Here is a 13,430-nt window from a genome sequence, read left to right on the forward strand (position 1 = left end):
GGTCGTAATGAGGGCCCATGACTATTGTCGACGGATTGGTTTCCAAAGAAATTCACTTTCCATGTTAAATATAGGCTGTCACAGCTTTTTCTTTCAAAACTTTGTTTTCTAAACTTTTGTTTTTCTAAACTTTGTTTTCGAAATGATCACTATGAACCGCATAATAGGTGTGCAAATTACCTCCAATGCAAGCACTTTGCTCAAGAAAATTGTCTTATTGCAGCTGTATTTTATACTTAGATGCTCATAATGCCTTATACTAATTTTCAGTTTAAAGAATGAGCTGTAGCAAGCTCTGCATTCACAAATGAATGGTTAGATGAATCCCTGAAAGTAATTGGAAGAGAGAAGCATTTAAATGCTGCAAGGAATTCTCAAGGCTGGTCTGATTTCTGGCACCGGCTACATATACACTCGGCTTAGAAAAAGTAGAGAAGTCGGTTAAACACGTGAAACAGAATAATTGGTGATACAAGTTTCCCTGCCATGCAAGAAAGTGGTCTTTATTTAAAAGCTCTTAAAATGAGGCATGAGGGAAACGTGAAAGGTAGTGGGAGGCCGAAGGGACGAGAGTGATGTATTTCGAAAAAGGATTGCCAATGGCAAAATGTTCATCCAGACATGGTCGGCCTTAGGGCAGCACCGCCCCGGGCACCATTAGCCCCCTCGCTTGCCATCTCGGGGGAGTCTTTCAAGGTCTCCCCCAATATTTTGTGGTGGGAGAAGGCGGGGCAGGTGTGTGCCCTATTGGAATTAAAAGCGGCCTGCTGTTGTGCTGGCGCCGGACTTCCCAACGCTGGAGTGGGGGCATTTAATAACAATAGGGTGCTGGTGCGTTCCCATTGGCACCCTATTCAGGTGATTACCTACCCGCTCTTGCGCGGGAGTGGCCGGTTTTCATTAGAATAGGGAGCTTATGCATTAGCATCGGATTTTTGTCATACTGGCTGGGATGCTGCCGCCATTAAGGCCGGCCCTGCATCCAGGATTGTAACGCCTGTAAGAGCTATGACTTAATATGTGCTGTAAATGGCACTGGACAGCCACATTTGTTTCAAAATGTACCTCCACCCACCGAAATCTCCCCATGGAAAGGTTTTTGTGATATAAAACTGTGATATAAAACGCATTTTGAGGCCTGATTTAGAGAAAAAAAAGTTCTGTGGGCTGAAAGGGGAGCACGTTTAGTTCAGCCGGGTGGGGGGCTTCCAGCTCTGGCCGCAGCTTTCACTAAATATAAAATGGCAAATTGTAGAAAATGAACATGACCACCATGCTCCATCAACAAACAATATCACGAAATAAAATACACCAAACACATACTCATTATGTTATTTATTTTATTTATTTGCATAAGTATAGCGCACTTGCAGCACGGGGGTATCAAGGCGCTGTTACAAGAATTTTGTAGGAAGATTTGCTTAATAGGTTAACGGGCGACCAAAGATCTCTTGGTTACAGATACAGACTGTATGACTTACAGATATGAACAGAGTTACATACAGATGAGTAATACAATGACATAATTTTACAGGTTGATAATTGAGGTTTTCCTTTCAGACAAAAAGTTTTGTTTTGATAGCTTTGCGGAATGCTTGGTGGGACTCAATCATTCTTAAGTGGGTGGGTAGTGCGTTCCAGTGGGTGGCGGCCAGTGTAGGAAAACTGGAGCCCCCGGTGCAGACTTTATGAGTTTTAGGCATGACAATCATGTTGGAGTAGCCCTTCCTAAGAGGTCTTGTGGCAGTGTGCTTTGTGATTCTCTGAACCAAGTACGGGGGTGCCAGTTCGTGGAGGCATTTGTGAGTGAGGGCAAGGGTTTTGAAGACAATTCTCTCTGACCGGGAGCCAGTGGGCCTGCCTTCTTACTTTGGAAATGTCTTTTCTTGAGGTTCCTGTGGCCGCCCTGAGGGCGTTGTGTTGAACCAGCTGGAGTTTGGCCAGATTTTTGCAAGAGGTCCCTACGAGGAGGGCATTCCAATAATCCAGACTCGATCCCATTATTGCCCTGGCAATGGTGAAGCAATTCTGGCATGATAGGAAGTGTCTGGCTGCATTGAGAACTTCGGAATAGTAGGCTGACGAGGAGGCCATGGCATTGACCTGCCTATCCATGGTCAGATCCGAGTCCATGTAAACTCCAAGTTTCTTAACGTTGTTAGAGACCTTGATGGGAATGTTATCAATGGTAAATTATATAAAATGTATATCGAGGTTGCCCAAAGTGGTGGGTGGCCCTATGAGCAGAAGTTCAGTTTTTTCACTGTTGAGGCAGAGCCAGTTGTCTGCCATCCAGGATTGGATAGTTGAGTAAATAGTAGTGAGCGTGTTCATATCAGCTTCATAGTCCCCAATGAGTGGGATAAGCACCTGTGTGTCATCAGCATAATTGGTATACGATATGCACAAGGAGTCAAGGATACTGAACAAAGGCCTCATGAAGTGGTTGTAAAGCGTGGGCACAATACAGGAGCCCTGTGGAACACCACATTTGATGTGGCTGGGGGTGGCACAGGCTGAGTCAGAGAAGACTATCATGGCCCTCTTTTGGAGAAAGGAGGTTATCCAGTCACAGGCTTTGGGGCAGAAGTTGGCCTCAGTTGTTAGATGGCGGCACAGAGTGTTGTGATCCACCAAGTCAAAGACTGCGGATAGGTCCAGGAGCAGAAAGAGCACAGGTTTGCCTGTGTCTCTCAGATCATCCATTTGATTCTTTAAGTCTAGGAGAGCCGTTTCAGTGCCATGTCGTGGGTGGAAGCCAGTTTACCGCAAGCCGAGGAGACGGTTATCTTCAAGGAACTTTTGGACTTGCAGGTAGGCTGTTTTGTCCAGGATTTTGAGTAGGAATGGGATGGCAAGAGATAGAGCAGGGCCTGAGCTTTCATTAAGCCAAGTTTCTGTAATTATTAACAGGTCGAGGTTATCCTTGATGATGAGGTCATTTATGTCAAGGGCATGGGCAGGTACTGAGCGTGCGTTAACCAGAGCACAGCTAAGAGTGTGGATCATTAAGGGTGTGGAAGCAGGTAACTGGGCGGGCGTGGTAGCTAGGCCATGCATGGAAATATCACTACAATCATGCAGTGAAGATGTGGGTGCCTCAGGGGGCTCAAGCATGGAACACATGCAGTATCAACCATTGGCAAGGGTGCATCAGGGGGCTCAGGCATGGAACACAGTGCAGTATCATCACGTGGCATGGGTGCATCAGGGGGCTCAAGCATGGAACACAGTGCGGTATCAACATTTGACATGGGGGCATCAGCGGGCTCAAGCATGGAACACAGTGCGGTAACAACATTTGGCATTGGCGCATCAGGGGGCTCAAGCATAGAACACAGTGCGGTAACAACACTTGGCATGGCCGCATCAGATGTCTCAAACATGGAACACAGTGTGGTATCAACATTTGACATGGGCGCATCTGGGGGCTCAAGCATGGAACACAGTGCAGTAACAACATTTGGCATGGGCGCATCAGGGGGCTCAAGCATGGAACACAGTGTGGTATCAACATTTGGCATGGGTGCATCAGGAGGCTCAAGCATAGAACACAGTGCAGTAACAACATTTGGCATGGGCGCATCAGTGGGCTCAAGCATGGAACACAGTGTGATAACAACATTTGGCATAGGCGCATCAGGGGGCTCAAACATGGAACACAGTGAGGTACCAACATTTGGCATGGGTGCATTAAGGGGCTTAGGCATGGAAAACTGGGCGGTAACAACATTTGGCATGGGCGCCTCAGGCGCGGGCATAGAATAAATGGCATGGTTATTGTCAGAGTGGGTGGCAAAGTCATTATTAGTCATGGGTGCCTCAGAAGGAGCAGGCATGGGTTGCACTGTTTTGCCAACACCGGTGGCCGGTGAATACATGGGTACAATCGATTGCACATGTAATAAAGACATGGGGCAGACAGTGATTAGATTTGAGTGCTGTGGCCCATAGGATGTCGCAGGTGTGGGCAGAGACCAAGCTTCAGTTGCACGGGCAGATGTGTGTGCTGCTGGGGGGGCATCCATGGATGACCAGGTGCTTCTGTTGCTAGGGGTATCCTGTAGCGGTGTCCGAGACTTTGAATTTCCAGGCTTCAAGGCCCGAACCACAAATCGAATATGATTGATATAGTGGCGGCGGAATGGTATGGGTGGACATCTGAAACCGACCCTTGAGTTGCGGTCTGCCAGGCTCTGGAAGTAGATGATAGGCATGGGAGCATGGGTGCACGACCGGAGTCGTGCGTTTCTGAGGCAGCAAGGAGGGGGGTGCTGAGTATAAGCATCAGAAAGACCTGGCAGGCGATACTTAAGAATCCACAGAAAAATGATACCTGTGCCCACATAACCATGGCATCAGACGTTGCCCATATGCAAAGAGCAGACTTATCTTGGAGATGCCTTCCCATTCTGCCCTGCAGAGAACGATTGCGCATGTGCAAGTTGACATTCTGCAGAGTACTGAAGCGAGTTTAGTAAAACTTAAATATAAAGGGATGATTACTGAGTTAATCAAACGTAAAGCTTTTATTACTGTAAGGCAATATAGTGTACTAAGACTTTTTGCAGTTCTACTTGGCAAAGCAATTTACTTTTTCAATAAATGCAAATGAATACAAGTAATTAGGCACAACACCATGTAACACCACTGAGAGAAAAATATACTAAAATTTGCAATAGCAAAACACTGCACATTACATTAGCTAAGAAGGAGGAATAAACTCTATATGCTGCAACAGGGGTCAGCGTCCCGGGAAACCTGCACTAGCCAATCAGAGGACAAGATCCTGACATGGGAAGTAGGTTTTTACTCCAGTGCCAGCCCCCCTTCAAAGCATACGCCCTCTCTGCACCCGTACCTTAACAACATGCTCTAATTAAAACCCCACTGTTAAAGGATGCCAGTAACATAATTCTATGTCAAGACCGGAGGATCCTATTATGCTTCTCTTTCTTTAATTTTAAATTAACCATAGAAGCTCAGCAGCAAGGTTTAGCATGTGAAGTTTCATAATATTAACAAATTGCATAGGAGCTGAAATCTCGAAATCAAAGTTCTGAAAAATTGTCCAAACAAGAGTCCAAAATATATTACAATTCCTTAGTAGAAACTCCTTTTCCCATAGGTCCTTGATAAAGTGAACAAATAGCCACGGAGCATGGGACCCTTAAGAGCCAACTTAGTGCATTTAGCCCTTTCAAATAACAGCAATCCCTGAACCACTTCCTCTTTCTTTGCTGCTCACAGCAAGAGGTAAGTGAATTTTATTTACTCGTTTTTTCTCTCTGGAAATAACGTTATTTCTTTATAAATTTACATTGCCTAACTTGTAAGAGCAGGAGCAGTAACGCTCCTCGATCCGTTTTTCTTTATTGTTAGGTTTGTTTTAATATGACGGTCTCTCAGAAGAGTTCCGTCATTGTTCTATTTCATTGTAGTATTTCATTACGCGGCCCCCGCACTCAGGGATCATAACTTTTCACTGTGCCGGTTACCCGGCAACAGTGACGGTTCTCGCAGTTGCCATTTTTCTGTCTTCAAACGCTCCTCAGGGCGTGACTCAGCCTCACAGCCCGCGGGTTTCCAACCCCCTCTACTACCCACTTACTCCATCGGGTTGGCGGGGTCAGCGGGAAGCCACATGCCGCTCATCCATTTATATATATATATATATATATAAATACATATATATGTATACCGTCCCAGCTGCGGCGCAACTCCCAGCAGGGGGAGCTTCCCCTTCCATGTGGTCCTTTCTTCTATTCTTCTCTGCCTCTGGCGCTCGCTGATGTGTTTACTTGTAATCAAAGGGAACGAACGTTCACCCAGCGCCAGAGGCACCGCAAGGGGAGGATTTCATCAGGATTTTTGGAAAAATAAGGCTTGATAAAGCATAAACGCTGCCCCTACTGATAGGCAGAAATATAACATAATGGTTGACAGACCCTCAAGTCCAGAGTTACGTCAATAGGGCACAGATGATGATGATCATGACGATGATCAAACTCCTCAAACAACTGAGGACGAGATGACCAAGATATTGAGTCAAGGCCCAGCACATCTGGGAATGCGGCAGGCGTCATTCTCAAATTATTAGCTAATGAGCAACCCGCTCCAGCAGGCATGTTCATTCCAGAGGAATTAATTCACACCAGATCCTCTGACTGGGTCCAATCATCCAAAGCTATGGACTTCTCCAAGCACAGACTCCGCCGCCCTTTAGAAAAAGAGTTCAGAGCCAAGCTAAGGGTGGAAGGCCCCACCTAGATATCCCTAGGAAAGTAGTGCTCACGCCAGAGCTTGATGCTAAAATGATTACCTGCCCAGGCAAAAATAGCAAAGATCTTAAGAAAGGGATTGATAGGTCCTGGAAGTCGTGCCAAGAGAAGTACCTCAATATTACCGGTCCTCTAGTGAAAATGATCAACCTCTCGGAAGAAGTCTTGTACACAGGGAAACCTATTGATTCATTCACCCTGTCAGGGTGGTCGCATACAAGCCCTCTGCCTGCTCGGAAAAGCAAACTGTGCTATCTCAACTAAGCATACAAAGGGCATTCTTATGAAAATAGATCCCAAACTCGGAGATCTTGCCACCACCAAATCTGGCTGCGCCGCCCAGGGGTTACTATTTGACGACCCATTCATCTAAGAAATGGAAAGATTTGTGGGGACCTTTACTGCCAGTTCCGCTATCACTCCCATCAGCTGCAGAGTCCCTCAAGGCTCATGCATATTCCCTACCCTAAACAACATATTGATTAGGCCACTCTTTGACATCCTTGATACTGTCGGCGTAGCCTACACCAACTACTCTGATGATATACAGATCCTTCTCCCGCTCACTGGCAATTATCTAGAACATACCAGCATGCTCAATGCCATTTATTCCACCACCCAGGCCAGGATGACAGAGAACCACATGTGCCTAAACAGGGAAAAGACTGAAATCCTACTTGTAGGCACCCCAGCGGTGCTTTAAAATCTCAGTGACCAATACTCTAACTTCCTTATTGATGACATTGCAATCCCAGTCTCGACATCTGTCAAGATGTCACGGCAAGTAAAAGCAATAGCCTCCTCAGCAGCCCATGCAACTAAACTAGTCAGCGCTGCCAAGCCCTTCATCAACACAAAAACAGCCTTACTATTGCCTGGGCAGTCAATGGTTAAAAGTTGGACTATTGCAATGCCCTTTTCATGGGCACATCTGCTAAAAATATCCTGAAGCTCCAAGTCATCTGAAATAACGCGCTCTGAGCAGCTCTCAGCATCCCTAATAGAGACCACATCTCTGCTGCCAGGAGAGCTGTACACTTGCTACCCATAAAGGATCAAATCTGTATAGGGGGTGCCATCCCCTCCCCCCTCAACTGAATATAGTTAACATAGTAGGCAGATAAAATAGTTCCATTATTGAAGAAAACGAGGATTAGATTGCCTTTATTAAAGGTAAAAACTGCACATGGCACTGCACATATTTGGGATAGATTGGCCCTGCAAATGAAGGGTGCTTTAAATATCGCACAAATACCAGAAGTGTATAAGGATGTATTATGAATAAAGGATACACAGTGAGAAATGGTTAATTAAATAAATAATAACTCCCTGAAGAATAAATAAAGTGTCAGACAAATATATATGTCAAAATGGGTAACTCAAGTGCAAAATGGCTTCCAGGCCTAAGCCAGGTGTGTGGGAGTATGAACAATGACAAAAGTTTTCAGAATAGCAACAGAGGCTGATACATTGGAGACAGTCTTTGGCAGCATCTCGCAGTGAGGTAATTAGGTTTGTCTGGTAACAATGTAAATTGGCAGGAAAACCAGACAGGATTGTGATAAAGCCAGATAAGTACGGAAAGCTTAGATACATTTATCTATGTTCTTATTTGAAGAGGGCAAAACATGTGTCACGCTGACTATTCTGAGAGACCAGCAGTATTATTTTGGCAGCCACAAAATCTGCCCTAAGGGAGTACAAAGCACTAATTAACATGGCAGGTCCTCAGCAATCAGATAAAGATTAGATATTGGTGCGTCAAAATGTTCTTGTCAGGAGTTAAGCACTGGCATAGTTGTGTCCAACCAAGTCTAAAATAAGCATATCGGTGACCTATCTGAGGCATATCATGTTAAAGGTGGTAATTTGCATACAAATGTTGCATCATTGTAAAAGAGTATAAAAGCAGGGTAAAGGCAAATTGTCTTTGAGTGTGTGTCTTGTTATTCCAAAAAATAAAAACCATGATGAAAAAACTCCCAGAGATCTGATTTTCTCTTGTCTCTCTCTGAGTGTTCATAGATGCTAGGTGCTTGAAAATATGGGAAGCAGTACACCCGGTTCTTGTGATGCCCAAACATGGGGCCCTAAAGTCTTTCATAAGATTAAGGGACAAGGACCTAGACTTGATGGTGATGTGCTGGCGGACAGGAGTAGATGCCAGAAAAGATGATAGATGAGTGACAAGCTGCAGTATGATCTAATTTATGTCAAGAGCATGTCCTCATGACCACCAACGTAGCACACCTGGCATCTATGAATATTGGTATGTATTATGAAAAACAGAGGTATATACAAATAAAGGAGATTGTGATAATTGTGAGTAACGGGAAATAAGTGTAGAGATAAGAGAGACTGCCTAAAGATTCCTAATTCAAGGGCATTAGAAGGAGACATTTCAAACTCCAGTGGGTGTAGTGTGAAATATAAAAGGCATAGTCAGGTCTGTGTAAGGTAATGTCTCAAACCCTGTACAGGGTAAAAAAGTAAAAATGAGGGAAGAAGTGATCAAAATATGTAAATGTGTGACTAGTCTAAATGTTGTTTGTTGAGTAAAATATCGAGGCCCAATAGAATTGTGAAGAGCTGCGAAGGTAACAGTGATTAAAGATGAAGTAGCAAAACGATTGGCGCCAATCAAAAGAATAGATAGGTCATTGAAATAAGAGGATTGCACAGCAATTGATGGTGCTTGCTCATATTTGTTATTTTAAGTTTTTAAAAGTGGTGATTTAAGTTAAAGTACCTATGCAAAGCATCATTTGTGTTACACATTTTAAACAAAGGATTGGCATCAAGTAAGGGGTGTCCACGTACTGGACCATAAGGGTGGTCAAATACCCAAATCTTCCCTTGGATATTGTGTCTTCACGTTAGGATTTGGGCAATTTTATTTATAATAGTTCCTTAAAAAACAAAAGGTTTTGGAAACACTTCTGTTGTTTTGTCATAAAAGGCTGTCCTCAAGATGAAGCAACATTGACTTTATTATGTTTTCCCTTGAGGGCAGGTTCTTTCTTTAAAAGACCCCCACTTATCCCTGATTAATGTATTTTCTGGGAGGTGGGTATATTTCGTATATATGGGACCTACAGTCCTCGCGTCAGCTTCTTTTTTTATTTCTGTTTTGTTTTTTTCTTTTGTCTTGCTGTTGTTAATATAGAAGGTTTTTCCTATATTTCTGTGTGTTTTATACACAGTAATGATCCTTGATCAGTCCTTATCTTCATTAGGGTTGATTGTACTGAATTCTGACATATTGCGTTCAAGTATGCAGGTACAGTGTTGTGATGAGCCGACCGGTTTCAGTGGTAGGCGCCGCGACCTGCACTGCAAACGAGTCGCTCACCCAGCGGAGGCACACTGCACCCGAACAAGCACTAAATAACCAGTGTGGTGCCCCTTTTGGCAGAAATATAGGAAAAACTTTCTAGGCAAGGGAGGGGAACAGGTGAGAACAAAACAGCGATCTTACTAGGCCCAGTGACATTGAGAATGTGCAAGTGCTTGGGAGAGGTGGAGGGGAAAAGTGCATTGAAGGAGGAGAAGTGGAAAGTGCAAAGCAAAGGAGAAACCGATAAATAATAATAAATACATAAATAATAAAAGCAACAAACAGTGGTAGTGCAGCCAGCAATTGGCAAGTGCTAGGTTTAAGGCAGCAGAAAGTGTAGGTCTGATAAATGAAGGAAGAAAAAGGGGGGGGCTGTATGGGTACAGATACAGGCCCCAGTGCAACGGGAGGCCTGGAAGTAGTGCGGGAGGGTGGCCGTGTGAGCAGGTACCTGGGACCGGAGGACAGAGGATGGTCAGGTGCACAGTGCCAAGAGAGAACAGATCAGCAGGGAAGAAGGGGAGCGAAGGCAGAAGAAAAGAGGAAGGTCTTGAGGTGCTTCCGGAACATGTTTGGCATTTATATAGCACTCTATATGTCATTGGTATGACCTCAAAGTGCTGGTAGGTTGAGCGCCATTAGGGACCGTAGTTCAGGTCAGTAGAGAGAGTAAGGTGTCATATGGTGCTTGGGTGCACCAATTATGTGGGCAGCTGATGCAATTTCCTGATTGTAGCTGCAGCCTAGCATTAGGTGTGGTGGTAATTGATATGGAAAGAAAAGACATTTTTCATGAGATTGGGATAAAATAGAGATAATTAGGTTAGAGTCACAGTCCTGATATGCTTATAAGGAGAAGGGAAGTGGTACACACACACACATACATGCATACGCACATACACACACATGCACACACACATGCATACACACATATACACACACACATACATGTGCATACACATGTACACACACACACACATGCACACACACACACATATATACACACACACATACACACACGCAAACATGCACACTCACACACAATCTCGTGGAAGCACAGGCAATCAATGGATCACAGACTCAATTCACATACAATTACATTTATGTAGTCAGAGAAGGAATGCAATACTGCAATGAGAACACACACATGTAGGCCGCTTTCGCTTTGCATTAGGAACACCAGTTAGAAACAGTAGCTCCTGCTGAAACACACTAGGAGAGTAGCTGGATTTTTGGAGACTATAAATGGAAGAGAGATAGGGTTACCTTGAATTTACAGGCTCAAGAAGAGACAGGAAGGGTGCACACTATAAAACTTCATGTAAGAGTGTTAAGGATTCCTACTGGCAGGGCCAGGTAGAAAAGTGTGCATCAAATTCCCAGAAGGGGTAACAAAAAGAGAAGACAATACATCCACAAAGACACTGGAGGAAAAATGTGCATGGGGGCAAAGTAAAAGTACACATATGTAAGGGATTATAATATGTCAAGTATAAGAGTGTGTGTCGTGTTTAGACTAATTAATATAAGATATTAATAAACAGTTAAAACTAAAGCCCTGAAGTAAGAAGTCCCTAACCAAAAGACTGACGTCAATCCAGGGGAGAAAGAAAGAAAGAAAGAAAGAAAGAAAGAAAGAAAGAAAGAAAGAAAGAAAGAAAGAAAGAAAGAAAGAAAGAAAGAAAGAAAGAAAGAAAGAAATGAATATCAAAACAACAAATAATACAGGTTGATAGAAGGTGTATATAAAGGAACAAAAATAACATTGTGACACAAGGTTGATGGAGGAAGGTGTGGATAAAATATGTTGATTCTCAAACAATGAGCAGCATTGGATGGTGCCTGTTTAAATTGATCAGTGCAGTATATTTGATCAAATAAATTCGATTAATGAAAGGCCAAGAAGGTATGGATGACCAAGATTGATCTAACAGTATGAGAGAACTTCTAGCAGATTTGCACAAAAGAACATATGAGAGTAATTAACAAGAACATTGTTTATGTTTATATGCAAATGTTGATTTATGTATTACAGATGAAAGAATTGTCATTTATGGAGCGTGGGAGGAATGTCTATATGGCTGTAGCGGAGTATAGTGATATAATGCGAAGAACCATTATGACAAAGGTAAGTGCTAGTGGACAAGTAGAAAAAGGAAAAGATAAGTACCCGTAGACCCAGTAAGTGTGTGAATAACATCATTGATCATTTTTAGGAGAAAGAGGACCCAGGGGAGACCAGAAAAAGGTAGTAAGGGATGCAGTCTTTTTACATTTTTCCCAAGAAAGGTGTAAACAGGTGTGAGCACAGAATAGTACATATATGTGAGTATGGCTAAAAGGTGGAGTAACCTTTTTGTAATCCTTATAAGGAATGGCAAATATGAACATTTGGCAAATGCATGAAACATTAGGGATAGGCAAAATACTGTATGCCTATATGCCATTTTTGCATGCACTTAATAGGATCAGTGTTTATTTCCAAATACCACGGGTAGGTAGGATTAGTGTAGGAAGAGCAACAAAAACTGTTAATTCTGTCTCAACAGAATAAATACAGCAAAGAAAGAAGAGGAAGACTTCAAAAGTAGCGAGGACATTTTCAGCATAAGCAGAAAAGATTAAAAACAGTCATGTCACTACACTTAGGATAATTCAAAAGAAGAGACTAAAAGTACACCATCATTTCTAGTTTTCAGAAAAACAACCTTGCATTTTATTAGGCTGTGGATACCAAGAGATGACCTCAGCAACATCATGATAAAGGAAAAACAAAGGCCTATTTTAAGTAAATAACTGATCGCTTTGCTAGCTTATCATGACTTTGCCTCTATTTTGGTTTGTACAGGGAGCAAGAAACCCTATTTGCTATGGATACGCCAAGAAGAACGAAGGGGAGCGGCTGAAGAAGACAACATCCTTTTTTAAAATGTTTTGAATTTGTTATGTTGTTTGTTTTGTCTTTAATTATTTTATCATAGAAACAGAAACAGTGTAACTCTAGTGGTATGAAGAATGACACAACTACAGAGAAAAAGATTCCTTTGTCACTTAGAAAGTTAAAACACTATAAGAAAGAAAATGAAGTGTGAGTCCATGAAAAGATGTGACAAATGAAAGAAAACAATTATGTATGCGCTTTATGGTCTCATGTCATAGACACACCCAGATATCAGCCAATATATAAATATAGCATAGGTAACACTAAGATATGCAGAAAAGGGAGAGAAAGAAGCAGTTGTTCTATTATATTAGAAAAAGAGAAAATTCAGTAGCAATTGTTTTTAGGAGGTAGGAGTGCTTTAAGGAAAGGGACATGGTTATTATAAGGTTTAGGTTTCAGGAGGAAGTACTGATGATAAAAATGTACTTATTGTCCAAGAAACTCACCCAGTTTTATATTACAGGCGGACGGGCAGCTCCTGCACTCCATGTGATTAAAGGCAACTGATCATGCAAGCAGGGAGAAAAGCCCACGTTGTCATGATAAGGGGCTTTGAGGGACCCAGCCATATGCCCAGTTGCAACTAGAATTGAAGACTCTCTTTATGAAACTACCCCATCCCTGTATTTCCCAGAAACAATATAATGCCCCCCAACGTACTATTTCATTCAAATCAGAAGATTGATGCTTGGAGTCCTCAGTGGTCACAAAACAGTGGATCCTAAAAGACTGGCCTATGAATTAACGGGCCCTTGAACTTTCTGCAAGGCAGCCCAAAGAAAAATAAAAATGAAGTATGGACTAAATTGAGAGAGTCCTTGTACTGGGAATAAGAAGAATAAAGAATCATGTGGAAAATATGCAGATG

Source organism: Ambystoma mexicanum, chromosome 12 (genome assembly GCF_040938575.1).
Source record: "Ambystoma mexicanum isolate Mex_15411 chromosome 12, UKY_AmexF1_1, whole genome shotgun sequence".
NCBI classification, from domain to species: domain Eukaryota; kingdom Metazoa; phylum Chordata; class Amphibia; order Caudata; family Ambystomatidae; genus Ambystoma; species Ambystoma mexicanum.